The following is a 26,909-nucleotide window of genomic DNA, read 5'->3' as shown; positions in this document are numbered from 1 at the left end:
TCCTTGCCTCCTTACCAATGGGTTTGGACCACAACTTTGCAGCCCAACACTGCCAGTTTTAGAGAAGCTCATCTCCAGCTTGTCTAACCCTTGTTTTCCTTCTCACAGAGCCAGCTAACCGTACCTCTGAACACACAAGACAATGAGAGAAAAACTGAATCCAGATGAGTCTTCAGGTCTTTCAACTGTTTTCCTGATCTGGCTTTCCCTGCCTCCCCCACCTTTGTTTTTTTCTCACCAGTCTGGTGTGGGTAATGAAGAGTGAATATGCATGTTGCCTCTAGCAAGAGTTTTTTTAGTTCACATCAGCTGCCTCTGACTGGAGTTGATGACATCTGGTACAAGAATGGGATGCAACCCACAGCAGACTGAAAGAAGAGAAACCCGAGGGCTAATTTACCAGGCTCTTCAAGAAGAGGCCATTCCCTGACCGCTCGCTGCCTGCAACACCCAGGTTGCTTTGACCTACCGCTGCTCTCCTGCAAAGAGCAAGACCGTACGTGTACCTACAGCCCTTAGAGAGGCTGCTTGAGAGGCTGAGATGCTGTCTGAGCTTTTGGAGACAACCAGAGGTCTCCTCACAAAGCTGGAGAAGGGGACTGTCCTGCAGGACACCCTGCTGCAGCTCCTGGGAAAGCCGAGCGTTCAGGTGAAACCCAGCTCCATTAAAAAAAAAAACAACACAGCAATTAAAGTCCCACAGCTCTCAGTACAAGAAAATCAACTACCGCACCACTTGAAATGTAGCACATGTACATACATGAAAATACGAAAACGGAGCTTCAAAAGATATGCTGGGGAGGAAAGGAGGAGCTCGGGAGGCTGAGTGCTGCCCAGAAAAGAAGCCTACAGCAGTTTTTGTCTCAATGCCTCTGCCAATTGCCTTTCATAAACAATGTTTGGGAGAAAAAGCCTCCATAAATGTCAACAATTGCAGTTTATTACAAGATCCATGACCTATTTGTAAACTGACTCAATTTCTTAATTATATTCACCTTCAGATGGTAAGAACCATACAAAAAATTGGTATCTTTTGTGGAGCTCTAAGTGAGCAAATTACTGGCTTCCTGAGCCTTCCCAACCTTTCAGCGACTCCTGGCACAACTTCATTCACGGAAGAGCATGGAAAAATAACACGTTTGTGAGAAAGAATTCGTGCAGCCTCTTATTCCCATCTTGGTTCAAACCAGAGCAAACAGCCGGGCTCGGGGAAAGCTCAAGCACCCACAACGTGCCTCCCGACAGCGCCGAAGAGGGAGAAAATTCGGAGGGCTAACTTGTAGGGACTAGCACTTGGAAGGTCTCAGCAACCTTTCTAAAACATGCTGCAAGACACACATTGATCTGTCTACACTAGACTAACACACACAGTAGCTCAGGGGTCGGCAGTCGTTCAAGGCTGGCACGCCAGATGCTGTTTTGCCTACTTGGATTAGAGACTGAATTTGCCAAGAGAAACAAAGCGAGCTCTTGGAGAAGCTGCTTCCAGAAGAGGTAACATGCAGCAGAGCCCTCGGTCAGTGATCAGTAGCATCAAGATCTAGGCAAGACAGTGGCACACTGCTGTGGACAGACTTCATTTATCGTTACCCCACATTTGTTTTTCCTCATTTAGTGAATTTCAAGTGTTATTTTACAGGACAAAGAGAATTAACATGGTTAAACTGCAAATGTTGGTCAGGGAAAGACTTCTTAAAAACAAAGTTAAATAATTAAAACTTAAAGACTAGCCTTTTGGCACTGAATTAAAGTTCAGCTTACATGTTCAAGGATAATAAATTGAATAAAATAATGCATTAATGGAACACAGAGCACCAGTGGGACATCTTTCCCTGCTTAACGCCTGATTCATTTCATGCTCCAGCCTATTTGGCTGATCATAACTCTACCACTTATCACACCACATAACAAAGAATTAAGAATAGAAAATGAAACACCTTGCTTTTTTTTTTATTGTTATTATTTTATTTTTGTCTAATCTGGAGTATGCAGTTAGTTGTTATTAGGAGGCACAGCCCATTCCTAAACTACCCTTGCTTGCCTCTAACAGTCCCGTTTGGGCTCCTTGACTCCTTTACACTCAAGCACTGGACTTTGCTGAAATGTCCCACGCTCAGCAGGCTGCTGAGCACTGAGCCAGCTAACACTCATTGAAGCCCCTCTATGTAAGTTTGCAGAAGCAATGCCCAGGATTTTTTGTGCCACCTGACTTCTCTGAGCACAGACGTGCAACCCTACCAGCAAACACTACATTGAAAACCCTACGTTTTCCAAAGGGCACCGAAGAGTCTCCCCATGCTATGTTGCAGACCACTGTTGCAGACCACTGCAGCTCACGTTGGTGCAGAGCTCAGATCCAATTTGCTCAGAAGAATTTGAAGAGTAAGAGTTTGAAAAGCAAAGCTAGGCATATCGAAAAAAATAAAAGGAAACAACTCAAAAAATTATTAAAATGTCTTGTATCCTATTGCATGGTTTAAAAAAGGTTGGAGGATCCCCACCTTAAATTCCTTCCCAGTTCAATTTACAGCTGATTTTATACATTCAGATCTTCTCAAGTGATTTTTTTTTCCTAGGAAGGTACTTCCCTCCTCCCAAAAAGTCCATTAAAAACTTGGTTGTGAAAGGTTTACAAGATTCTTTTTTTTTGTTTTTAATGTGATGGAAATCTCATTATCTGCACTCCAGCCTCTCAGCATTTTAAGACTTGTTGCAACCTGTTTGTGGTGCATCCCTGGTTGCTTGGGAAGCAGCAGCTTACACGTACCAAATTCACGGCTGGTGACTAAACAGCACACAACGGGTATCTGCAGGGCACTAGTGAGGTACAGCAGGCCTCCATTTCCAGAAACTAATTCCCCCATCAGAAATCTGTGCTGAGGAGATCTCAGGGGAGCCAAGTGGTGTTAGCCCCTTCTGAAACTCCTCTGCACTGGTTTGGGAGGGTGATGGTGTGCAGCCTGGTGCCCCAAAGCTCCCCCATGACCCTCAGCCCTACAGAGCTCATGGAATGACCTGGGATGGGTTTGCAGACAGCCAGGATCCTCACCTCAATCAGGAACAGGGTAGCTTTTCCTTTTCTCTGCTCTGTACAAGGAAAATGGTCTTTCCAGTAAAGCCTTTGTTTATGAAGGGTGGAGACATTTGTTTTTACAGTCCTTACACAGACTATTTGTAAAACACATCTTTCTTGCGCTGTGTTGTGTAAACAGAGAGAAAAGATTTGCCTATCACTATTTGACTTTAGCTGTTAACAAGTAACCCACCTCTACTAAGCCTTTCGTAAAAGAAGGGATAAAAATACCCTATTACTATCCAAACAATCACAAGATTATTATTTGAGCAGTTCTGTTCTACTAAGCTTGTGTTCACGCATGTGAGAGGCCTCACAGAGAACATGAGGGACCACAGGTTTCGGATGAAATGCCATTATTTTCAAAACCCAATTTATTATGCAGAATTTTAGCCCAAATCAGAGCAGTGGCAAAATGCTGACCTCACAGCAATTACACAGAAATGCTGAAGGATGACACAAGTGGCAGCCAGCAAGCTGCCAGCCAGCAGTGCCTATTTTAAAAAAGATTTTTGTGTATACGTGTGCAAAAGGTGGTGGTACATTTCAGGGCCCAGTATGTAACACCCAAGGCAGTGCTATTTGCTGCGGTGCTGTGCAATACCTCGGATTTGTCACCACGTGCCATTCAAGAAACTAAATGTACTTAAACAGAAGCAGAGAGGTCTTTCTAAATCTGCAGGTAAAGGACAATTTTATCATCAATTTTTGAGTTGTAAGATCCTTTAAGATTGAAAACATGCTGGTCTGATGTACTTTTCCAGGGAAATGCTGCCCAGCAAGGGAGCACAAAGAGCAGCTACACACAATGCTGCAATGCATGATGAATGTAAAAAAAAAAAAACACCCAAAACCATCCAGACCTGGCTGGAGAAAAGCTGGTGAGCTTGCAGTGAGACAGAAGAAGCCAGACCTTTTTTATCTGTGTATTTGAAGTCGGGTGGAAGCTACTACATCCGTCCTCCTTGCACCCAAAGATGCCAACATGAGGCAATTCCATCGATTTGATGTGTTTCACACAATTTTTACTGAAGAGAGAAGTTGGCACCACTGACTTCCAACATAAAGCTGACTCAGCTTGGTGAGCCTCAACCCAGAGCTGAAACCCTAAAACAAGTGCCTCGGGAACAGGAGAATGAGCCGGAACACCCAGCCCAGCAAGACCCATCTCAAAAGTGCTTTTAGAGTTGAAACCTGGATTTGCATGTGTGGCAGCCCACCTGGGCTGGCATCCCGTGAGGGCTGTGCCGCCGGTTCTCAGCCCTGCACAGGCTGCTGAATTCGGGTTTCATCTCTTCCCTTTTGGCAATTCGCATTGAAGTTTATGTAGAATAAAAAGAAGGGGAAAAACCTACGGTGTCATTAATATTTACATCAACTGGTTTTATCTAATCTCATCTTTTTCTTGTCCATGCAGGGCAAACGCATGAAATATCTCACACTCCCTAGCAGCCACTGCACAGCCAGCACTTGGTGACCATGACGTGCTCTCTAGCCCCGTATTATCCCTATTACAAAACTGCCCTGCCTTTCAAATGAGGAAAATACAGTCCTTGTCAAGATGTCTTTAATCGACTGCAATATTTGCTGTTTGAAGTGGTAAAACAGAGCAGCAATGCTCCTGCAGCTATCCTGTATAAAAGCTGGAGGCGAATGCACTCATGTCATAGCAGCACACAGCCAAAATGGAAGAACATGCACTGGTTCCCCACCACAAACACTGCAGACACAAATGCACATCATAAACAAAAACTAAATCCTAATCAGTCTGACTGACAGCAGTTGCACCCTGAAAGCCCCCAGTAGCTTCCATTTAATGCCCACTGATTTCCATCAGCAAAATCTGAGCTAAGTATTACAACATCTAAATCAAGTTTAGGATTTTTCAGCATGATGGAAATGTATAAATGACCAGAATGAGGTCCCCTGTGACTGACTGACTTTGTGGATACTGTTTAAGGTGCAGTCATTTAGATGCATACGTGACACCTGCAGCATCTGCACTGCCGGTGCTCCCAGATTTCAGCTGCAGGAACCTCTCTCAAGGGAAAAAGAAAGGATAGTTCAGTCTTTTTGTTTTTTCTTCCTCACTGAAACTTGATAATGGCAATCCCAGTGGCTGCCAAAATACAGAGGCTATTTCCACGATCTGCGTTTGTCTCCATTGGTCTGGGGGTGAACGCTGCCAAGCACACTTCACAGAGGCCACGTAACAAAGACCACGGAATAACACTGGAATGTTTCCTTAAAATACAACCTGCATAATGTGTTTGATTTTTTACTATCCAAATACTAACTGTAATGTAACTGAAAGACCAATTATTTTCAATTAATTCGATACTAGAGAAACTCCTGGAAAAAAAAAAAAAAAAAAAAAAAGAAGACAATGAACTAAGAATTGATTAGCAAATGAAAAGAAGAAAGTTTGGATACTATTGTTTGGCATAAAGAGAGAAATACAGTGATGTGAATGAGTTTAAATTTGTATTCATTTGCATAATAGCTTAGGTGCATTAAGTTGTTTCTTCACCGAGTTTCATTATAATGTATTTTAAATCTGTAATGACACCGTAATGGAAAGAGTGATTGTCAAGATCAAGATCAGAACGAGAAGAAGAATTCAAACTGGCATGATATCAACAAAGGTATTAATCCAGCTCCCAACAATAGGGCTCCTGGCATTAGCTGGAGTGGAAGCAGATCTGAGCCCAAGTATCTGCACTTTGGGACTTTGCACAACTCCTCTTTAGCTGCCAGCTTCAGCACTGACACCGTCCCACGCACCGACTGCCTCCCCTGTGAATCCCCTTTTTCAAAGGAAAGTATCTGTGTGCTTTATTTGTGGGTCTGAATTCAGGAGAGGAGCTAAAACATCAAAAGCGCTAGCCAAATGTTGTTCTCATGTTCCCAGACGCCAACATGAAGTAATCCCAGTGATTTTGATGAGGTTTATCCTATTCTGACTGAGAACAGATGCACGTGTGTATGTATATGGCAAACAGACAAACACCTTTACCTTGTTTAGAGTATTAAAGCTGGAGTTTTTAAAATAGAATGCACATTTCTGATATCCTGATTTTTTTCTTTTACTCAACTCCTTCTTTTCAAGGAGTTCTCACTTTCAGGTTTGAACGTGAACCACTTGCAGTTGCAGAATATGATAAATTTTCATTTATAGGAATATTTTTGTGTATTTTTTATTTAAAGAAGTATTTTTCTTCACCACTTTACATCTTGTCCAAATGCTATGAAGTATTTATAACAGTACTAGGCAATTTCTCACAGGTGGAGAACCCTCAAAACTCTTTTTACAGAATTGGAAGCTGCATTGCCCTATACAAGCCCAACATATGGTTATACATTACATGAACCCATACACACATATGCATTCGGGATAAATGCATAGTTTGACAGCCATTAACGCTCGTGTCCTTCACGTGCCAGGAAGCATAAGGGCTTCCAGCCCATCACGTGTTATTCCCACCCTATTTCCCCTTTCCATGTATTCCACCTCTTAATAAAGCTGTGAGCCCCATGAAAAGAAACCTCTAGGCTTTCAGCAGAGGTTTGGGGCACAAGATAGTTCTCACCGAAGAGGGCTGGGATGCTCAGAAGAGGCAAACCTCTGGGATTAAGTGAGCGTATCAAACACCAGCAGCTTCCTACAAGCAATAACCTTTTCCTCTCCCTCCCACTTCCCCCAGTTCTCACCCTTCCCTCCTTTACAGCGGTGGGCTGCTTTGCTTCACAGCCAGCTCCTGACTCTGCCTGGGGTTCCTGTTTGAATGAAGTCAGGATTAGAAGGAAAATTAACTTTATTTCTTTTGGATTATAAACCCCTAGGCCCTGGGACCACAGCTTCTGGAGACAGTGCATCACAACCTTTTCCCACTGGGGCCAGGTTGCTGTTTCCTCTCCTGATCACCAAGCAACGAAGGTTTTCCCTATGTTATTCAATCCCACTTTTGTGAACCAGAACAAAATACGCTGCTTCATTTCTTTTAAAGAGGCTTTATCGTGACCCAGAGCTGGAAACACTTTATGTATGTGTCCGTACAAAGTACTCCATCACAAGCTTCAAAAGACCATCACCCAGAAAGCTGTGTACGTAAAAACAGACACGTCTCCCCAGCAATGTTATCTTTAAAGCCAAAGCAGCAGCCGTGCGAGTTACTGTCATGGTTCAGGCCTGAAGGACTCAAAGCAAAGCTTTCATCCTCCCAGGCAGCTCCTCCTCTGACGTGGTGCTCAAGCAAAGGGGCGAGCGGGGCTGTTTTATGCCACCACTGCATGGAAGTGTCCAGCGACTGCCAAAGCAAGAGGAAAAGCCCCTAGCAGGCAACACAGGATACAAGGACAGCAAATCTAAGAACTGTACATTTCAATGAGGTTAACCATCTATAATTATTTCTGTATTTTTTCCTTGCTCATATTTCTTTCTTTCTGTTCAAACAAAGAAGCAACTTCCACAAATATCTTTAGTGAATCTGCCTTAGTGCTTGTTTTAAATTAGTCTAATTATCAAATTTCTCCTTAGGCAAAATTTTTACACAGTTAACATGGATATCTAAGGGTTTGACATATGTACTTTTATACAGGTAAAAATCTGTTTTACTGTCTGGACAAAACTGCTGGGAAGAGAAAGGAGATTTGTCCAAGAAACCTAGAAGTGTGATGACTTTATAGATAATTGTTACTGAATTCATAAGCAAATTAAAACAATTTACTGCCTATCTGACTTGTTAATACTTTCTGAAAGAGACAGAGGTTGAGATAGCGCTTGACATATTCAGTTCATAACTACTCTGTTTAAATTAGCCAATTTCTACAGAACGGGAGATGAAGTGCAATAAAAAAAAAGGACTCAAGGGTAAGGTCTCTGCTATATGTAACTCAGAAACCGAAGGTTAAATGTCCAGGAGCTGCTTTTGAATCTAATAAAGTGGGAATCTCAGTAAAGTAAGCTGATTTCTTTCTCCCCATCACAGAAAGGGAGTTCTTCATTCATCACGGCAGCACGTCAACGAGCCCAAATCGTAGCTTGGAGAAGACCATTGTTATCGACACAAAGATAAAGACCTCCCGGGCTGAACAAAGTAATCAGCATTTTGAGATTAAGTCTCCACAGTTTTAATATTTTTCCTGGATTCAAAATCGTCTTTTAATACTTTTTCTCATTCTTGCACTGTCAAAATTAACACATAACTACAGAATGTCCTTGGTTTTAAACAAGACTGCAGCTCTCCAGCAGGCAAAGCTGTCACTATCCCTATTTAGGGCTTAAACAGCCCCATGTAAAATAACTTTCTGGGCTCACACTGCCTGTAGTTGTTTAAGGCCCTCTGTCCCCTTTCTGCTAGAACAATGATAAATCATTCTACGTTAGCTCACGCCTTTCTGCCTGATCACTTCCCAAAGCTAAGAATGCGTGGAATTGCTTTCCCCAAAAACACCCAACAATGCCAAGAATGCGCTCCTGCCTCAAGGTTTCTAAAAGCGGCACAAAAAGAGAAAAAGGGAGCTAACATTTCAAGGGAGAGACAGTCAATGAGCGGTGACCAAAGGGGACAGTTACATCACCCCAGAGAGGGATGTGCTGCTCTGACTGTACAACACGTGTCACTTGTGGGCTTTTAAACATCTACCCATCTCAGTGGGCAGTACAGAAAGCTCATAAACCCCGTTATCGAATGTGAAACAAACCCTTTCCCCTTCATCTTTTACTGCAGCACCCACCCGGCCCAGAAGCCAGGAGCTGTTTTCCCTCTGCCAGCCCTGCTGCTGGCAGGGCGCCGTGCTCAGCCAGCACCGCCCTCGGTTTCACTCATCGGCTCCGGGTGAAAACACTTAGTCATCAGAACAGCAAAATATAATTAATGAAAGAGATCTCTATTAATAACCGAGAGCAGTACGTTGCACATAATTAAGCACTTTTCATAACCGGGCGTATTATGCCGCCCAAATGATTTTTATTTTACTAGGTGAAAGTTTTAAAGGGGAATTTACAGATTCGTTCTTTGTTTAACTTCGCAGAGGTTCCTGCTGCAAAGAGGAGCATACTTTCTCTTTCTATTATCTCCTGCTTTTCAATATTTCAACACTACCTGACACGGATTCCTCACTCAATACTTTGGAGAGTGCAAAAGGAATGAAATAAGATCTTTTTTTTTTTTTCCTCCTGTGTGGGAACAAGAATCACGTGAGGTCTTTCTATGCCACAGGGCCTGACAATCACACTGTGCAGGAGGTGGGGCAGATTTGGTGCCTACCATATCCCAGCAACCTTGCAAGCTGCAAGCAGAAAAAAAGCGGGAGGCAGGACTGTGCCTGGCTGCTGCTCTGCACCGGTGCCTTGGTCATCAGTGCTGTCGGCTGACCTGTGGGATCTGAACAATCACATTTTAAAGCCTAAACACAGCTACTTTGGTGCCTGGATATGTTCATTTAACAGTCTGGAACCCCCTTTGTCTCTCTGCATGGCCGTAAGCAGGGGAGGAAGAGTAGGGAGCTGTTGGAGGATTTCCAGTGATGCCCATCCCCACAGCAGCCCAAATGGAAGCATATCCCAGGTTCTAACCCAGACCCTGGCCCAAGCTGAAAATATCACCCAAGCTTAGGTGAGGAACTTCTCTCTGGGGGAAGGAAAAGGATGAGAGGGGAGATGCTTAAGCAAAAGCACAGCCTGTCACTGCATGTGCATCCCACCACACCTGCAGCTCAGGCAGACAGTCGTCTTGAGCAGATGTTTTATGGTTAATTATGAGCACATTTTTTCTCTGCGTTTCACCAAAGGTTAACACCCCAATGAAAATCCTACCCCAAAAGGCAGAGCTGCTACAGGCACCTATGGGCCGCAATACGACAGATAACTATTTGCCAAGATAAAGTCAGAGAAATTAAACAAAATTATTGGGCTGGTATTTTATAAATAAACAGACCCTAGGTTATGCGCTTCCCTAGCCGCACAAAAAGTTCAGACGACGGACAAACCAACACATTGTGCAACCCTCGGGATCTGGGATTTGGGAAGCAAAGGTGATTTTAATGCTGGTTAGCTAATGGCTCTCCCTGCCCGGCACGTACGCGAGCTCTGTCACAGAACTTCCAGGCACCCTTCCTGGCCACAGCACCTGCTCCAGCATGAGCTGCAACACAGATGAGTGGAGAAGAGAAGGCAGCCAAAAGAGGCAACCTGGCTGGTCTGTGAACCAGCAAGTGAAGAGAGGAGGCAGATCCCAGTTCCTCGCCTCCTGATGCCTGCATGTTTGCCATTGGAAGAGGTTTTGTCCCATCTCGTTGGCTAATGCTGCTGCACTGAACCTTCCCGGTGCACCAGATGAGTTCCTTTCACAGAAGCAAAGCACGTGTGATTTGCCTTTATTTATTTATTTATTCAGGAGAAGACACTTCCTTCTCAGGCAAAAACCTCCATCCTCCAATCTTGCCTTGTCCCATCTCTCCCAGTTTGCTTTCCAGGCTCTGCAGGAGCAGGTCCCAAGGCCTCCTGTGCCCCTGGCTTCCAAATTCAAGGTGTTGGCCCCTGAGAAGAGTCACTGACCGTGTCAGGAGAGGGCTCAGCTGGGAACCCAGCGTGACAGCTTCACGGTGACAAATGACAGGCAGAGAGATCTGCAGGGCAGCAGAACGCCTCTCAAAAAAAACCACTATGACACTCATCAAAATACAATTAAGAAAAACTATTAAGAAAGCCATTTGACCAAGGAGTGCATTTATCTTTATGTCAGTCCGACGAGGATAAACTCTGTGGCATGTAATTCCCTCCTCTGAGCTACCTGCAAACATAACCTATTGAGGCAAGTTTGGCTGGGAGAGACACTTGCCGCTCCCTCTGAAGGAAAATCTGATGAAAGGTGATTAGTGTGTTGTGTGTAAATAGACCTGAGAGGCGAATTTTGCTCATAAAGCATCTCCTGTTGAAAAATACTCAGTGAGGAGCCCCACCAGTAGGGAGACGTGAGGTGTCCTCGCGGGCTCCGCTGCTTTCCCTCACAGGGCTCTCCCATCACAAACCTCTTCAGATCCCAACAAGCTCAACTGTGGCACACGCAGCAGGCTTTATTTACAGCACAGGATTTAGGCTGGTTCGTTTATCGGTGTTAATTTCGAGCTGGCATTAGCTCCCTTTATTCCCACTCAGCGGCATCTACCCGCTGAAGCAGTTGCACCGAGGTCCACGGGTTTTATCATGAGAACGCGACCAACACCAGAGTTGCTCGACTGGTCCCTCCGAGCTCGGCAAACCGATCTTTATCTCGCTCTCAGCCAAGTCAAAGGAAAAATTCCCATCACTGCGAACAGTGCAGGCTCCAGCCCGCACCGCGCTCCTTCCACACCGCAGCTGACTTTTCCCATCCCGTTTTTACGGGCAGTTCCCAACGCCCTCAGCTTTGAGACAGAAAACAGCTTTATCTAGCCTTAAAATAAAATACAGGCTACAGAAAGGTCAATATTTCTTTTCAGGCTAACGAGAATCTTCCACCAGGAAATTAAACCCCACGTTCACTCCTGGTGTGCACGGACGCAGTCACGGCAATTGCCATATGACTGCTCCTGGAAGAAAGCGTTGCTTAACACAAACACGGCACAATTACACCCTAGGTCTCTATTAAAACACAGCACAACTGACAGAGCAGGGCTTTTTCATAACAACGTGATCTTAAAATGAAATTGCAGTGGGTTGAGAAATCTTGTATTAAAGCCATTAGGCATTGGCTCATTAGGGTGGTTTAGGTTTTTTCATGCGAGCTCTCAATCTCACCCAGGCTGGAGACTTTTTTTACAAGGGATCACACTAGCAGTAATACCCAGGAACAACAGGCAGAGATAATGATGCCAAATCCTCTTTTTTTGAGAGAGAGAGGGCTTAAGCTGGACCCTTAACATTAGCTTAACACTATTTCCCCCTTCCTCTCTTTTTTTTTTTTTTTTTTTTTTTTTTTTATTTAGCCTAAGATGCTCAAAGTGATCTAAAGGACCTCATTCCCTGCCCCACCATCCCCAGTGGGGGGCTACACAAGACAGCAAAGCTGCAAAGGTCCCCAGGGACACCACAACACCCAGGCACTGCAGCACTTGTAGGTATCTGCCCTCGTGAAGCTGGTTCCACCTTTTGTGCTCAGTCATGGTCACGTAATGCAATGGTGGCTGCAAAGCAGCAGATGGCTGGGGAAATGAGCAGCCTGGGTTAAAAGGCTTTGTGGTGTCCCTGCTGCTGTTCTCCTCGTATGTTGCTCCAGCATGGCGTGCTCAAACCTGATGAAGTGCCCTGACCTCGTGTTAAACGGTGTTTGTCATAAGGGGACGCGCTCTTGCCGTCGGGCCCACCTAAACCACCTAATTCCACCCATTTCAGCAAAGCTGGCCTGGTGTACACTGAGTCTGATGGCTAACAAGCAACGTCTCAACAGCCCAAATCCAGACTTAATGAATCCAGAACCTGACTCTGAAGATGTTTCTGATGGTATCAATAAAGGAGAAAGAAGAAAGGCCTGAGGCGCTTCCATGCTAATGTAGGAATATTAGCTCTCCCTGTTTGCCGCCCAAGAGACTTCATTTACAAAAGTATTTGAATGTTTATGATGCTTTTTCCAACCCCATGCATTCAAATGTCAGGCATTAAACCTCCAGAAGAACAAAGACGTTCAGGCAAATAATAATAAATATTGGTATCTTACTATTTGCATTATAAAATTAAGCCATTAAATGGCAGCGGGGGCTGGGCAACTTCTGAAGCTTCTGTAGAAAAAGCATGTTTCTTAAAGAGGGAAAAAAAGCTTTTATTGTGAAATAGCAGAGCTCCAGGTGCAAGGGCATTAAGCAGTGTGACTGCCAGCAAGTTTCACACCAGAGAAAAGTGATAATGCTGTCTTCGTGCCATCCCACTTGGTACCAGAGGAGCGAGGACACACCTGCAGTCCCTGACGCCCAACTTGAGATGTGCCAGGGCAAATCTTTTCTTCTAGAAACCTGAGCACTGGTTTTACCAAGAAAGGGCAGGAAAATGCTACGAATTTACAGATACCAAATGATTTCATAATAAGAAACTTCCATACCTAGAATGAAAGAAGGTTTTAACCACTAGCAAAGCTGCCACGTTTAAGGAAAGGAAGAAGGACTTGCTGAAAGGCCAACAACTCAGGTACTTCTGTGAATTTGCTGGCTTGGTGAAATCTGACTGACTAACTCAGCAAGTCAAAAGTCCTTACGTGTGAGTCAGGACCTGCTTCACAAACTGATTTTTTAAGGCTGTTAATGCACTCATTACATCCCCAAAGCCCTACTAAACCACTCGCACTGCAGTTTGGGCCAAATTTGAGAACAAGGCAACATGTTTGTTTCTCTTACTAACACTGTAGTTTATCGCATTGTCTTAAGGAGTTTTATGGAGTTTTAAACTTCTTTTAAGAGAAATACTTACAGTATTGGCACATTCATGTATATAGGTATACAGAGACCATTTATACAGAAAAATGCATAAAGGAAATGCAAGCCTGAACTCTGGTTAAATTTGGGCAAAACCACTATCTTGCATCCCATGAAAACAGACTGATCTAGAGCTACAGACAGCACGACGAACTCTCCTGTGACCTACAGCTACAGGCCTTTGGCTTCTGTATTTAGCTGCACATGAGGACCCTTCTCCTAGATCAACATCCACATCCAATGGGAAAGAGAGATGATCCACCAGGGTTTATCGGGAACCCAGTTAGCAAGAGCTACGTTGTCACTAACAAAGTCAGCAGAAGCCCAAGAAGGAAGTTTAGGAGAGTATTCATGATCTGAATTCATGGGAAGGGGTTTTGTTTTGTTTTAACTGCAGTGAACTGGTGCATGCCACCAAGCCGGAGGTAAATGACAGTGAAGATAAGGCATCCATATTTTCTGTAAGGTCAGCTCCCAGGGCTCAGGAAGGAAAACTCCACTGACCTCAGCAAATTTGCAAGAGGATTATAGAAGTCCTTCATCTTCTCGGTACTGTGCCTTGGATAACTGAAGGGAACTATTTGAGTCACAACAAAAAGCACAGCCTACTTTCCATAGTGAAAACAACCCCAAGTAGGTATTTTAGGCAAGAAACTACTCTTGACGTTGCAAATAATTGAAGAAAAAATACAGAACTAATCTGCCGATAAAGTCTTTGCATCATTTCCAAAGCAGAAGTGCCACACAAGAGAAAGAAGATCCACCCAAGCTGGGGTTGCTACATATCTCCTGCTTACAATGTAAATGCCATCAGTGCATGTTTTAAAAAGCAATTACACCCTGAGGAAGAATTTTGCCTATAAATATTTGTTTCCTTTTTTTTTCCATATAGCCAATAACTGGAAACATCACTCGAAGTATAGGTACCAAGAGCAGCCAGTGTCTCTCATCTTTCCAACAACCCGTGAGGCAGGTACAAAATCAAATAAAGAGGCAAAACAATTCTCCTGAGGAAGTCTTTGATTCCCCTGTCCCCCCTAAAGAGTTTATATAAATATTAAATAACACTAGCAGGACCTCGAATACCTTTCCACCAATAAATCACAACACAGAACAGAACCTGGGAACTTCCACAATAATAACAGTCAGCAAAATAATTTGGCTTTTTTTTTTTTTTTTTTCAAAGTAAAAAGGACATTTTGGAAATTAAAAGCTTGAGATGGAAAAGGCCGAGTGCTCCCTGCACCAGCAGCCTTTGTGGGAGAGGCTGGTGCCCTGCGGAACGACATAACGAATTATCTGCTTTATATGTGTACGCGCACCATGTCTGGGTCATTATTACTCATCCTTGCAACTGTTTGAGCATTGGTCAAGGCAAAAGTTGGAGACAGGGCCAAGCACAAGGTGCTTATATGCACGTGAGGGCCTTAATGAAGCTGCCAGACAACACAGAAAAGATCAGCAGATGTTCCTGACGGCCTCACAACAATGGTTAATCCGACCCGCAGACAAATGCACGAGACATGGAAACCTCGCAGAATCACTGTGCAAGTGACCTCAGCTTTTAGGTGTACAAATCACCACAAGGGTACGGCTTGTGTTGCAGTAACAGCTCCAAGCAGAACAAACTCAACAGAACAAAAAGGTTACAAAACCCCTACAAAACCCATATGAACAGGAGACAAGCAACAGGGGTTGGACTGCTCACCAAAAATCACCCGCCCTCCTCAAAATGAATTAAAAACAGCAAAAAGCAATTTGCTGAAATAAACTCTGGCACCCTGTGGGAAAGGAAGCCAAACAGTAGATCCGATCTGGCAACCTTCTTCCTACCCAGGCAGGTACACTGAAGTTAATGAAATTGCTCAAGGAAGAGAGGCCAGCTCACGCAGGTAAGAATTTGCAGTGTCAGTGCCCGGAGAGGTGTCTGCAAGGGACAGACAGCGTTTCTAGATTTGGAAAGGATTATAATAAACCTTCTGTGTCTATGTGCTCTACAGCGATTTGACTTGTTTATTCCAGAAAAAAATTGTTTTACTGCTTGCAACCAAATTATGTGTGTTCTAGTATTTCAGGTAGGAACAGCCGAGGCTATCATCACCAGTCACGTCAAATCTTGCTGAGTATCCCTGCAAAATTTATCCTCATTAACACTGCTCTGAATCGTCTAATTGCAACGGAGCCTGTTTGCCAACAGTTTCCAGAAGTAATTTATTCTGAGAGTCAGCATCACAGGCCCACTGTCTGCGATGATGTGTGATGGCAGCACTGGCTGCAAGCAGTCGGTGTCTGCCTGGGAGCCGAGTTCCACCAAAAAGTGAAATTCAATGAGTATTTAACTCATAGCAGAAGGAGCAGTCAGACATAACTCAGCAAGTTTCTAACAGGTTTAAGGTATTATTTTTTTTTGCAAAGATAAAAGGTTTTTGATAGGATGGATTTCCCTAATGCAGGCAAAGCTACTTACATGAGTGTGATATTGCAGAGTATCTGCTATTTTAATTTTGATGATACAAAACTTGGATACTTTGGATGATTTTTGAATTAAACTAATGAATAATATAAACTCATATGCAACGGTTAACACTTATAAGCAAATATCTTATCCTAGTCCATACTGATGTGACACTACAGGAACTAGAAACAACACACCGCCAGTATGACAGTGATAGATTTCACTGTGACGTGAGCAAATATAAAGGGATGCATTTTATATCTAAAATAACTAAGATGTGCTATATGATGCGAGGTAACCAAAATGCACTGCCAGAGGATCAGAGACAGGCTGCTTACAAAAATAAAAGCCTGATGGGCTTCTTGGCTGCACTAAAAAGAATCACAGAATCATTAAGGTGGGAGAAGCCCTCCCAGATCACCTGGTCCAACCACCCCCTTCCACCAATGCCACCACTAACCCATGTCCCCAAGCACCACGTCCAACCTCTCCTTGAACACCCCCAGGGACGGTGACTCCACCACCTCCCTGGGCAACCCGTCCCAGTGCCTGACTGCTCTTTCTGAGCAGAAATGGCTCCTCATTGCCAGCCTGAACCCCTGGTGATGCCATAGCTGTCTTGCTACCTCCATACAGGGCTGTGTCCCCGCAGCCATACACAGTCCCAGCCCACCCCACCACCGTGCCCCCTTTACCCACACATCTGGCTGAGGACATCTTTCCATCACTCCAATTTTAAATGCATTGGGCAGGCCAGGGCTTATTAACTGTTGCCATTGACTGCACAAGTGCTGGCATACATGTATCTTTATATACATGTATGATATACATATATATTTATATACATGTATGATATACATATATCATACATGTGAGTTTTGAAAGTATGATATACATATATCATACATGTGAGTTTTGAAAGCAAAAAATGTGATGCCTTGCTGCTGATTTGGGTGTCACAGAATCACAGAATGGCTACTTGATGGCTCAAGCAGGGACACCCAGAGCAGGCTGCCCAGGACCACATCCAGGCGGCCTCTGAAGATCTCCAAAGAGGGAGAGCCACAGCCTCTCTGGGTGACCTGTGGCAGTGCTTGGTCCTTGCAATTCCTTACAAAAGGATTCAGCAGGAAAACGAAAAAGAAAACAATAGCAGAAGGAGGTTCCCAATTTGTGAATTAATTCTGAAAACTCCTGGTGGTTGGTAACAGATACGTGTGGTCTATGGATACAAACTCCTATGAAAAATAAACTTGTTAATATAACAAGGGATGTAAGACAAGCCACAATGGGAAATGAAGCGATGTTATCATGGCTCCAGCACCCAGACACTGAGTTTGGATCATGGAAAAATCCATCCCCAGATTTCTTAATAGGACTGCACAGGCCAGCCCTGAGCCCCTGCTCTGCAAACCTGCTCCACTGCGGCACTCGCTGTGTTAATGGAGCTGGGCCTGACAGGTGATACCCTGGGGCAGGTATCAGCTGGCTACCACTGCTGAAAGGCTCATTAAAACGTTCTTGTTGTGAGCAGAGAAGCACAAATTTTGAGTGACCTTACAGCTCTGCAAACAGCCGGTGACAAAGCCCCGGCCAGCCCAGCCCTTGTATCGGTGTTACAGAAAACGAGCTCAACAAGAGCACAGCTGTAAATATCCTCATCTGGACACTCGAAACTTTTACATTTGCCATTGTTTCTCTAGCTGCAAAGCAGAGAGAGAGGCTTTCAGGCAGAACAAGCCCCCGTGCCCCCCGCCCCGTCTCAGATAACTTTTTTCAGCCCAGCTTTGCCTTTTCCAGGAGCTGCGGGAACGCCGCAGCGGCGCTGGGCACGGCCAAAGATCACATTTACAGGCGGGGTGCGATGCTGCCCGTAACCACAGAAACCCAAAGGCTCTGGTTTATGAGTAACCGCCAGGACAATATCCCCCCCTGCAAGCCAGGTGGGGGCCTAGGGGCTGCGGGATGAGACCAGCCATCAAGCAAAGCCTGAGCCCGGGGACACCGGCAGCTGGTGGTGGTCATCGTGATGGGCTTCTCCAAACACCTTCACTGTCCTCCCGTCCTAGTGAGTGTCTGTAGCATTTTCTTCCCTGGGAAATCAAATGCAAGTGTAACTTCAGCTGCAAAAATCTGCATGGGATGCAGATTTTGACTGCTCTTAACTTTAGGTATCAAGGAGAAAGTGCACAGACAAAAAATGTTTGTAACATTTTGACTGCAATTAACCTGTAGGAGCTGCTTTGCAAAATGCAATTCCGAGTCCACCATGTCATGCTGCATTAAAAATCTACCATCAAACGTATTTCCACTAGCCCAGGAATATTTCTTAAGCATGTAAAATCAGCTGCTGGTCTGAAAAGAAAAGCTTTTCTAGGAAAATACTAATGCAGTGGGTGCCGCAGTGTCCCAAGAGCAACAGAAGGTAAGTGCAGATGCCTGCAGAAAGGAGAAAACCTGCCTTGTGCTACCAAAGCTCTTGCAAGCTGTGATCCTCTGATGAATTTTTGTCACCTGATGGGACCCCATGGACTCACACACACCTCACGTGAGGCTAAGCCAGACACCCACACAAGTACAGAGAACTGGGAACCTCGGGGTCGAGCTCATGTCCAGGCTAACGTGGTGGCACACACACGTCCAGTGCAATAGGATCAGATCCATAGGGTAAAGAAGGAAGAGCTGACAACCTCTCAGTATGTATTTCAGGGGTTTCTCCCCTGGCCCTGTCCCCAGGACTGGCAGGCAGTGGTTAGAGTGCATCCCCTGGATTGATTTCTCCTGGAAGGCGCCTGGCTCACGGCTCCCAGACTGCTCCAGGATGCCCATCAAAGCGGAGAAAGTGGGAACAATCAGCAGGTTTCCTTCAAAAGCACACTCATAATTCAGACTAAGATGATAAAATGGATGTGCCCACTCCAAACCAGATTTAAACTCCACTGCGGCTTTGTCAATTCCCAGGACACCCTGGTGCAATATAAAAAATAGGCCCCGTTTCTCACCCAAAAGGATTTTCCCATGCCCGCTGATGCTGAAGTCACTATTTTAGACCTGATGAACTTTCATGCAGGGGATGAAAGTAAAATAAATGGCTCACAGGTCCTGCTCCTTTCAAGTCGATTGCAGAAGTCCCTTTGACTTCAGAGAGAACAATAAGAACAATAATAGGTTCTCATTAGGCCCCCTTCCCAGCAGGGCTTTGGGTACTTCCAGAAATAACAAGATCTTCCCAAAGGTCTATTCTTTGTCTCTTCCTTTAATCCCCAAGGGACTGGAATTTGGGGTTAATTTTGTTGCGGGAGCAGGCATAGAAATCCAGTGCAGCTTGCATCAACACCTCTCACTCTGCTATCATCTCCGAATGTCTCAGGATTAGACCTTTCTTTTTGGGCAGTCAGGTAAAAAAAAAAAAAAAAAAGAAGAAAAAAAAAAAGAAGTGGGTTTCTAACAGATGGCTCTGGGCTAGCCATGAGTTTAGTTTTGATCTAATTAATATTCCATGCATGTGCATGTGTTATGAAAGAATTTAAAGCAAGTGTATGGAAAAAAACCCAAGTACCGAAGGATATAATTGCCAGGAGGCTTCCACAACCTCACCCCGTCCCCTATGCGTATTTTATTCCTAGCTTAATTCTCTTCCAAACTTTTCCTAGATTATCCAGCATATGTATAGATTTCACTTGACTTTATAGTGAAGTTGCTAATCTTTTGGTAAGCAGAAATATAATGCAGATATAACAGTGATTCAAATGATTTATTACATCTGTATACAAAAATACTGATTAAATGCTATATTGCCAAATAAAAGTGATTTGTTTGTATTCCCAACTCTCTCTTTTGGCATTTCCACATGCAGACACACCGGTCATACGTGGGATCAGCCTGCCTGGGAGGTAACAGCCACGTCCCAACCTTTATTAGCTCTGCTCAGTCAAAAGACCAAACGTAGCAAGGAAAGATTTCCCAGGCTGTGCTTTTCAAGCCTGCTCAGAGCTCATTCAGGGCCAGGTTTGAGTGTCTTCTTCGGATCTTTCCCTGTTAATCTGGGGAGCCAAGCTGTGATCCTGGTTCAGCCCGAAAAACACCGAGCCTTGCAATAGCAAGAAATTGGAACTTAATTCCCATTGAGGCGTTTCTTGTAGAAAGTAATTAAAATAAGCATTGATACACAAACAGCACTCCAGAGGACTATTGTTTTACAAGTGACAGAAATCTGCATTTTGACAATGCCATAGGCTCTTCAATTTAAAGGGTCCCTTCCTTAAAAAAGGGACTACAAAGGTGCATCTTGCAGCCTACTTTTCCTGAGGAATGTCTATGAGGAGGTTTCAATCACTATGACAACCTCTTTTTAATGCCAATGCTTTTCTAGCCCAGACAACTCTTTCCTGAGAAAGGGCATGTTTCAAGGCTCTGCCAAAACTGTGGTTAAAAGCGGTACTGACAAGAAGATAATCTATGAGGTTACCGTTTTGGCAAACACCGGCTTTCTAAAAGAACTGGGAATTTTGCATTATTGCCGGCCAGAAGGTTGCTGCTGTAAAGGGAAAAAACAATACAGTGAATAAGTAAAAAATAAATAAATAAAAAAAATCTGTCATAAGCCCAGTGTATTTAAAGCACAGGCATCCTGGGTTCTAATGTTTTTGGCATCTGGGGTGCCTGCAGCCCTATAAAGATGCATTGCAGAGGGACAGATAAGGAGAACATGAGGCGCCCTCTCCAAATCTGCACTTTGTTTCAATCCACAACAAACAACCTCCAGCTTTTGCCGGAATATTTATGTGCTGAGTCTCTGCTACATCTCCATCAGAGAACAAGAAATCAAGAAGGACGCAAACGTTTCTCATGGCTCGTGTATTTACAGCACACATCTGGTCCTCTGTTGCCACTGCCCTCTAGAATAAGCAAATAAAGGTTTTCCCTTTCACCAGTCCTTCGATGCTGTTCTGCAGGAATTACCTCATGGGGAATATGATAAAAGAAACTCTTCAATATTCACAGCGCAGTCCCAGCCCTTGTCAATTTAGGGGCACATCAGCCCGGCCCTGTATGGGCTTCGCATTCCTACGAGCTGGCTGCAGCCATGTGGCCCCGTGGTTTTCCCGTTCAATGAGGGTTCACACACACTCAGGTTCTAGCAAACGTGTGCTCACTTTCTGCTCTGCTTTCTGACCTGTTACTACTTCCACAGGCAAATAAATTAACAGAGGGGGAGGATATAGGCACGGCCACAGGAGCTCGCAGTACATCCATGGCAAATTCCAGAGTACAAAGCGAGGATTTTGGAGCCCCCAGCCTCCACGAGCACTCTTGCTACCCACAGCCTGCTGCACGGGTGGATGATGGGCACGGCAAGCAGCAGGCAGAGAATGTTTTTGCAACCGTAGCCGGCACAAAAGCCCTTGCAGCTGTTGCTCTCGCATCTGAGGTATGGGAAAAGCCACACTTGCACTCCACCAACTGCTCGCGTTGGCGGCTGGTGGCAGCAGCAGCATCCCAGGAACTGTTTGCTTCTGCTGCAGTCATGTTCCTCATGCATGTGGGCATGCCCCAAATGCAGGGATTTCTGTTAGACAGTAACAAGCCAGTGCTTTACAACATACAACAACTATAAGAAAGGAGGTGATTTTATTTAAGAAGTGCCTGGGTAGAATATATGACTGCATTAAAAGCCGGGGTAGCCCCGCTGTACATGCTGAGAGTACAACTCAACTGTATTGAGCCTTGTCCTCTGGAAGCAGCACTTGTGTTGTAAGAAAAAGAGATGTTACAAACACAAAACCAGCAAATAAAGGGGCTGGAAAAACACCTTTGCTTCTGGAAGAATCCACGTGAAGCTGAATACCTGCATCTGTGACTCCCACTAGGATCTGTTACTTCAGAAAGCTGTCGACACGGTCGAACTAACAAGATATTGTCTCATGTTAGTGCTATTACTGACAAGATCAGAAGTAGGGTGGATCTCTCCGTATTTTGACCTCAGAAGTAGTTGCAGTGACATACAGGGATATGGCCATGTGCACACACACAAGTGAGCATGGGCAATGTTGTAATACCAGGATATTTATACACCTCGGAGTGAGTACACAGCATCCCAAATAACTGGTAGCACTTGTATTTCTGCCATGCAATCATCAGGGAAAAAAGGAAAAAAAAAAAAGAAAAAAGAAAAAAAAAAACCACTAAGCTCCTAAGTATTCAGCCCGGGGATCTGAGGAATTTTTCCACAAAACATTTATGAATGGCTGTCCATCTGGGTGAAGAAAATCAGCTCTGTCAGAAAAATGAGATCAGCAGAGGGAAAGGCAGCCAGTTCCCAGTCACGACAGCCAGCCCAGGCTGCGTGTCCGCAGCTCTCCAGCCCACGCAGAAAGGGCTCTGCAGTGCAGACCTCAAGGAGGGGACAAGACACAGGACACAGGGCTGGCGATGGTGCTCCGTGCTCAGTTACCAGTGTGCCAGATTCCTTTCCCGAAACACATCCTCTTGTTCCGGGGGCAGCAGGGCCAGCAGAGCTATGCGAGCATACATTTAGCCCTGGGCTATCTATAGTTTCTGCACACAGATGATACTGTCTCTCAGCTGAGAAGAAGGCTGGTCCTCGTCTATCCGTCCAGGACGGATGCTGGTCTGTCTGGGAGGAGGCTGACCAGTGACAAACTCACGTGTACGACAAATTCAGCTGAGGCACAGGCGCAGGAAGCCAGGCAGAGCCCAACAGGTCTGCTGGCAGCGCTGGGAAAACATCAGCCCGGAGGCAACACAGCCCAGGCTACAGCTGGAGACACAGGCCTATCAGTTTAGGAAAGAGGTGCACAGGCAAGAGAAGCCCAGTGAAAGGTCGACAGGCACAAACACGTGAACTAGTCTAGACCAGGAAATTAGAAAGGAGCAGTTTTCACTGGCATAGTGCTGCTGACCAGGTTGTTTGGGCACAGTGTGTTCATATTTGGAGACTCATGTCAGGATACCCTACCCACAGAGTGAGTACAGGTGCAGCACAACAGGTTTCAACATCCCCCGGGTTCCTGGAAGGTGAGCTTGGCCTCTCCAGGAGCTGACGGTGAGGAAAGGCTCCTGGTTCTGCTGATATCACTGCTTCCTCTGTCTCCAGGGTTTTGGCAACCTGGACAAATTCCTTCTGAAATGATCTTAGATCCAGATATTGCAGATATTGGCATCGAGGACATCACTTCTGCAGTGAAGGATGATGAAGGAGCTTTAAGCAGCAATATAAGCAAGAGGGTAGGGTGTCCAGACCCCAGCTGCAGATCAATTTGATAAGAACGGCGTGGCCACAGTCACTGAATGGGAGAAAAACCTCATTCACCAATGCAACAGATGCCATCTTGGGCCGTCCAGCTCCACAAGAAATGCAGTGGTGATACACATGAGATCATCTAGAGCAACATGGACTGTTCAGAAGAGGAACGTGCAGAGGAGAGGGCATCTCTCAGCACCAGTCAGGAGGGAACTGGTGGCCACAGTGGCCTGTTCTTCAGGCCTCAACCACATGGGAGGCCTTCAGATGTCTCCATCAAAGCTTTTCCTTGCATAAGGAAAGATGTGGAGCCTCATTTGGACGTTCAAGAGTCCACAATATTGCTCTATGCCAATGATACCCCAACCTGGCAGTGCCCAACCTCAGCAGAGATGCCTAGTTTAACGCTGATGACCCAGGTGTCAGCTGTATGGAGGGGCTAGCCAAAAGAAGAAATTTTATGATTCAGGTAAAGATGGAGATAGCCCACAGGACTTTTAGTAAGAGGTCTGCAGTAAGAACTTTGCAGTCAGCTTCCAGTAAACCTGGGAACCCCAAGAACCACAAGCTGCCATGTTCCCTCCTACCCAGATGAGGGAATCAAGGGAGCTTCGTGGCCACTTTGCCCTGCCTCTCTCTCACCAGCCAACTAAAGAGAGGCACAAGACCCTAACAAAAAACAATTGTTAGAAGTTCAATCTCCCATGACAGGTGCCTTGCAGGTGTCACCTGAAGGTCTGTGACACGACCACCACCCCCTGCTCAGTGACCTCCCTGCTCACTCCTGCCCCGTCCTCCAGAGGACCTCCCCTCCAGCTATCCTGTAGCAGGGCCCCTTGTGAACGAGCTTCCTGCATACTGAGCAGTCCCTGCTGTAATAAAGAGGCTGTTTAAGCCACAAAAAGCTCCTGAGTATTTCTAGGTCACGCTAACAACCGCAGTAACAGATCCTGCAGATCACCTGAAGGTGCTCATACACCTTTTGTCTCAAAGCTGGTGGGAGAATTACTGTTAGCTTCAGTGGGGGCAGGCAGGCAGAGTCTGGAAATGGCTTATTTTGGGGAGACACCAAAAGGGGTTTTAGCACCACAGGTGCTGCCCTGCGGGAGGGCAGCTAGGCCCTGCAGCATGGCGCTGGAGCTGCTCGGCCCAGACAAAAGGGACTCTATGAGCCCTGCCTGAGGTGGCCAGGGGCTGACAAAAGGCCACTGGCAGTCCCCTGGCATGGTCTCGAGCAATCTGAACTCTCGGCAGCTTTTTGAGTAACACAGTGCACTTCAAGCTGACACAGGCAGGAACTTTGCAGTAATCCCCATGTTAGCTCTTGGGCTGGGTTAATAATTCCCTGCTCAATCATCTGTGGCCGCGGCACCACCAGTACAATCCCAGTTAAGTCCCACCTATTAAAAAGAGGAGTTAAAAACTTACACACAAGACTTTAAGAAAATTAAATGAAGCAAATGCTCTATCATTTGTGCATGCACAGAAGTGCAGAGCTGTTGGTTGCTTTTTTTTTCTTATTTTATTACAATGATTTGTAATCCAAAATGGGATCAATACCAAAGCCCTACACTTGACAAACAGAACAGGAACAGCAAATACTTCCTTTCTGATGTCCTCTGAGCAACATTGCTGGAGATTTTCTCATTTTCACTTTCCATCTTTTATAAAAAAGAGACAAATTCAAACCTAACACCTAAAATCAAAATGCATCCAATGCTGTGGGCCCTGAGAAAAGCTCTGAGATCCCATTTAGGGACGAGGTGTTCTCCAGCAGGCTGGTGACAGGGCCCCTGTGCAAAGCCTCTCCTTCACCACCATCAGGCTCCCAAAGCTCCTTGTACTTTCTAGATAATATTATCTGTGCTGGTTTGTTTATTTTTTTTTTAATTGTTGTTGTTTGTTTTTTTTTTTTTTTGTCTTTTTTCTAAAGCCTTCAAAAATCTTCTTTCCTGAACGAACTTTGGCTTCGTAAAGAAATTCAGCATGTTCTGATACTGGTGGACAGATGTCTTGTAAAAAACAAACAGATATGTACACCCGCCCCAATTTTTCCATCATAAAGGGCTCACAAGGGGTCTGAAAAATTGGGCAGCTTTACCTGTCATACCTCAAAGCCAAGTGCCAGCCAGGAACACAGCATTAACAGTTCAGACGCACACCGGGATTTTCCTTAGTGATTCAAAGGCAATCCATGGAGCAATTAAAGTTCCAATCCAAATAGCAATTAAAATCGGGTTCAGATGCACTCACAATTCATGTGGTTATTGCAGCAGAAGTGCCCAGATACATAAACAAACAAATAACCTGACAAGGGGGGTGGAATATTTAGCTGGAGTCGATGCTCCCTGCCGTTGGTGTGGTGGCTCGGCTCTGCAGGTGGGATGCGCAGATACTGGGTTAAGGTGGGAAGAGCCCCTCAAGTCCTGGGCATCTCCCACCTCCCCCTCCTCCTGGGCATTTCTATAACCAGCAATTCCCAGGGGACAGGACGACGTGGAATCAAAAGTCAAGTGGGGACAAAAGCAGGAGAAGCAAATGTCTTAATTTCAACAAGAAACCCACTGCAGGTCCTGGCTGCCCTGCATCCCCTGCAGCAGGAGAGCAAACCCTGCGAGGCACAGCTCTCCCGCACTTGTGCTGGCAACCCACCAGCTCAGAGGCTGCCAACAAATACAAATAGAAATGTAAAAATACATTTGCTGCACCTGGTTCTTTATTCTCCTCTGAAATATATGACTAATCTCTCCTCCAACACGAGAGGGGAGGCGATATAGCGTGTATTTGTGTATTGAACTGGGTATTAACTGTATCCAAAACAGCCCGGTCAGGGGGATGAGCAAAGAGAATAACAAAATCTGGATGGGGCACCCTGCCGCCTTCCAGCCAGCAGCAGATACCCAGGGAGGGCTGCTTCTTCGGCCAAGGCTTTGCAGATTTTGTGGAGAAGGGTTTTTAAAGAATGATGTAAGCATAGCAAACATTTTGCATAAAAAATGCAGCTCAAAGCACCTGAGAACAATGCAGGCAGTTAACAGCCCTGTAATTTGTGCCTTCCCTGAATATGGTTTGGGCATAAATACACTAAGTTAGAGCGGGATGCTTTCATTTGCACCCTCCTGGGCAAGTCAGGCACATCTGCAGAAGCTGTCAAGGCCGTCTTCACAGCAGGGCACAAGACCAGGAGCACTCCCTCCAGGGTGGTCAGGCAGACAACCAAGGGGGGGGTATGACAAGGAAATTTAAAATCACAAGAAGGGGAGAGGAGAACAAGTAATCCCTGTTCCTCACAGTGTACGAGCTAAAGATCGCCCAGTGAAATTATCAGGCAACGCGTTTTCATGGAAACAAAACACTTTCTGCAAGCGTGTGAGTCTAAACTGTGGGGACTCTGATGAGGCATTGGGCAAAGCAGAAATCTCAGAGAGGAATTAAATAAACTCAGAGATGAGCAGGCTGTAGAGCCCCAAAAGCCTTAAACATCTGCCTGCCAGCAGCTGGGACAGAGCAATAGAGGAAGGACCAGCCTGTACTTGTCCTGTTTCTCATACTCTCCCTAATATTTGTTACTAGGCAGAGCTAGAGCAGGGATATTAGCTCAGACACCCCTCTGGCCTTGTATAATTTAGCAGCAATGCTTGTGGTAGCAAATTAAGCAAGATCAGGATATAGGC

At 45.2% G+C, this 26,909-nt stretch overlaps 1 protein-coding gene across 5 annotated transcripts in view; it reads right to left on the bottom strand.

Moving 5' to 3' along the window:
* The window catches only part of CELSR1 (cadherin EGF LAG seven-pass G-type receptor 1), a 161,621-nt gene that overhangs the window by 112,362 nt on the left and 22,350 nt on the right, over nt 1-26,909 (bottom strand). The window lies entirely within an intron of this gene.

Source organism: Aythya marila, assembly GCF_965140915.1.
Source record: "Aythya marila genome assembly, chromosome: 1".
NCBI lineage: Eukaryota > Metazoa > Chordata > Aves > Anseriformes > Anatidae > Aythya > Aythya marila.
This window is presented reverse-complemented; position numbering and strand designations above follow the sequence as displayed.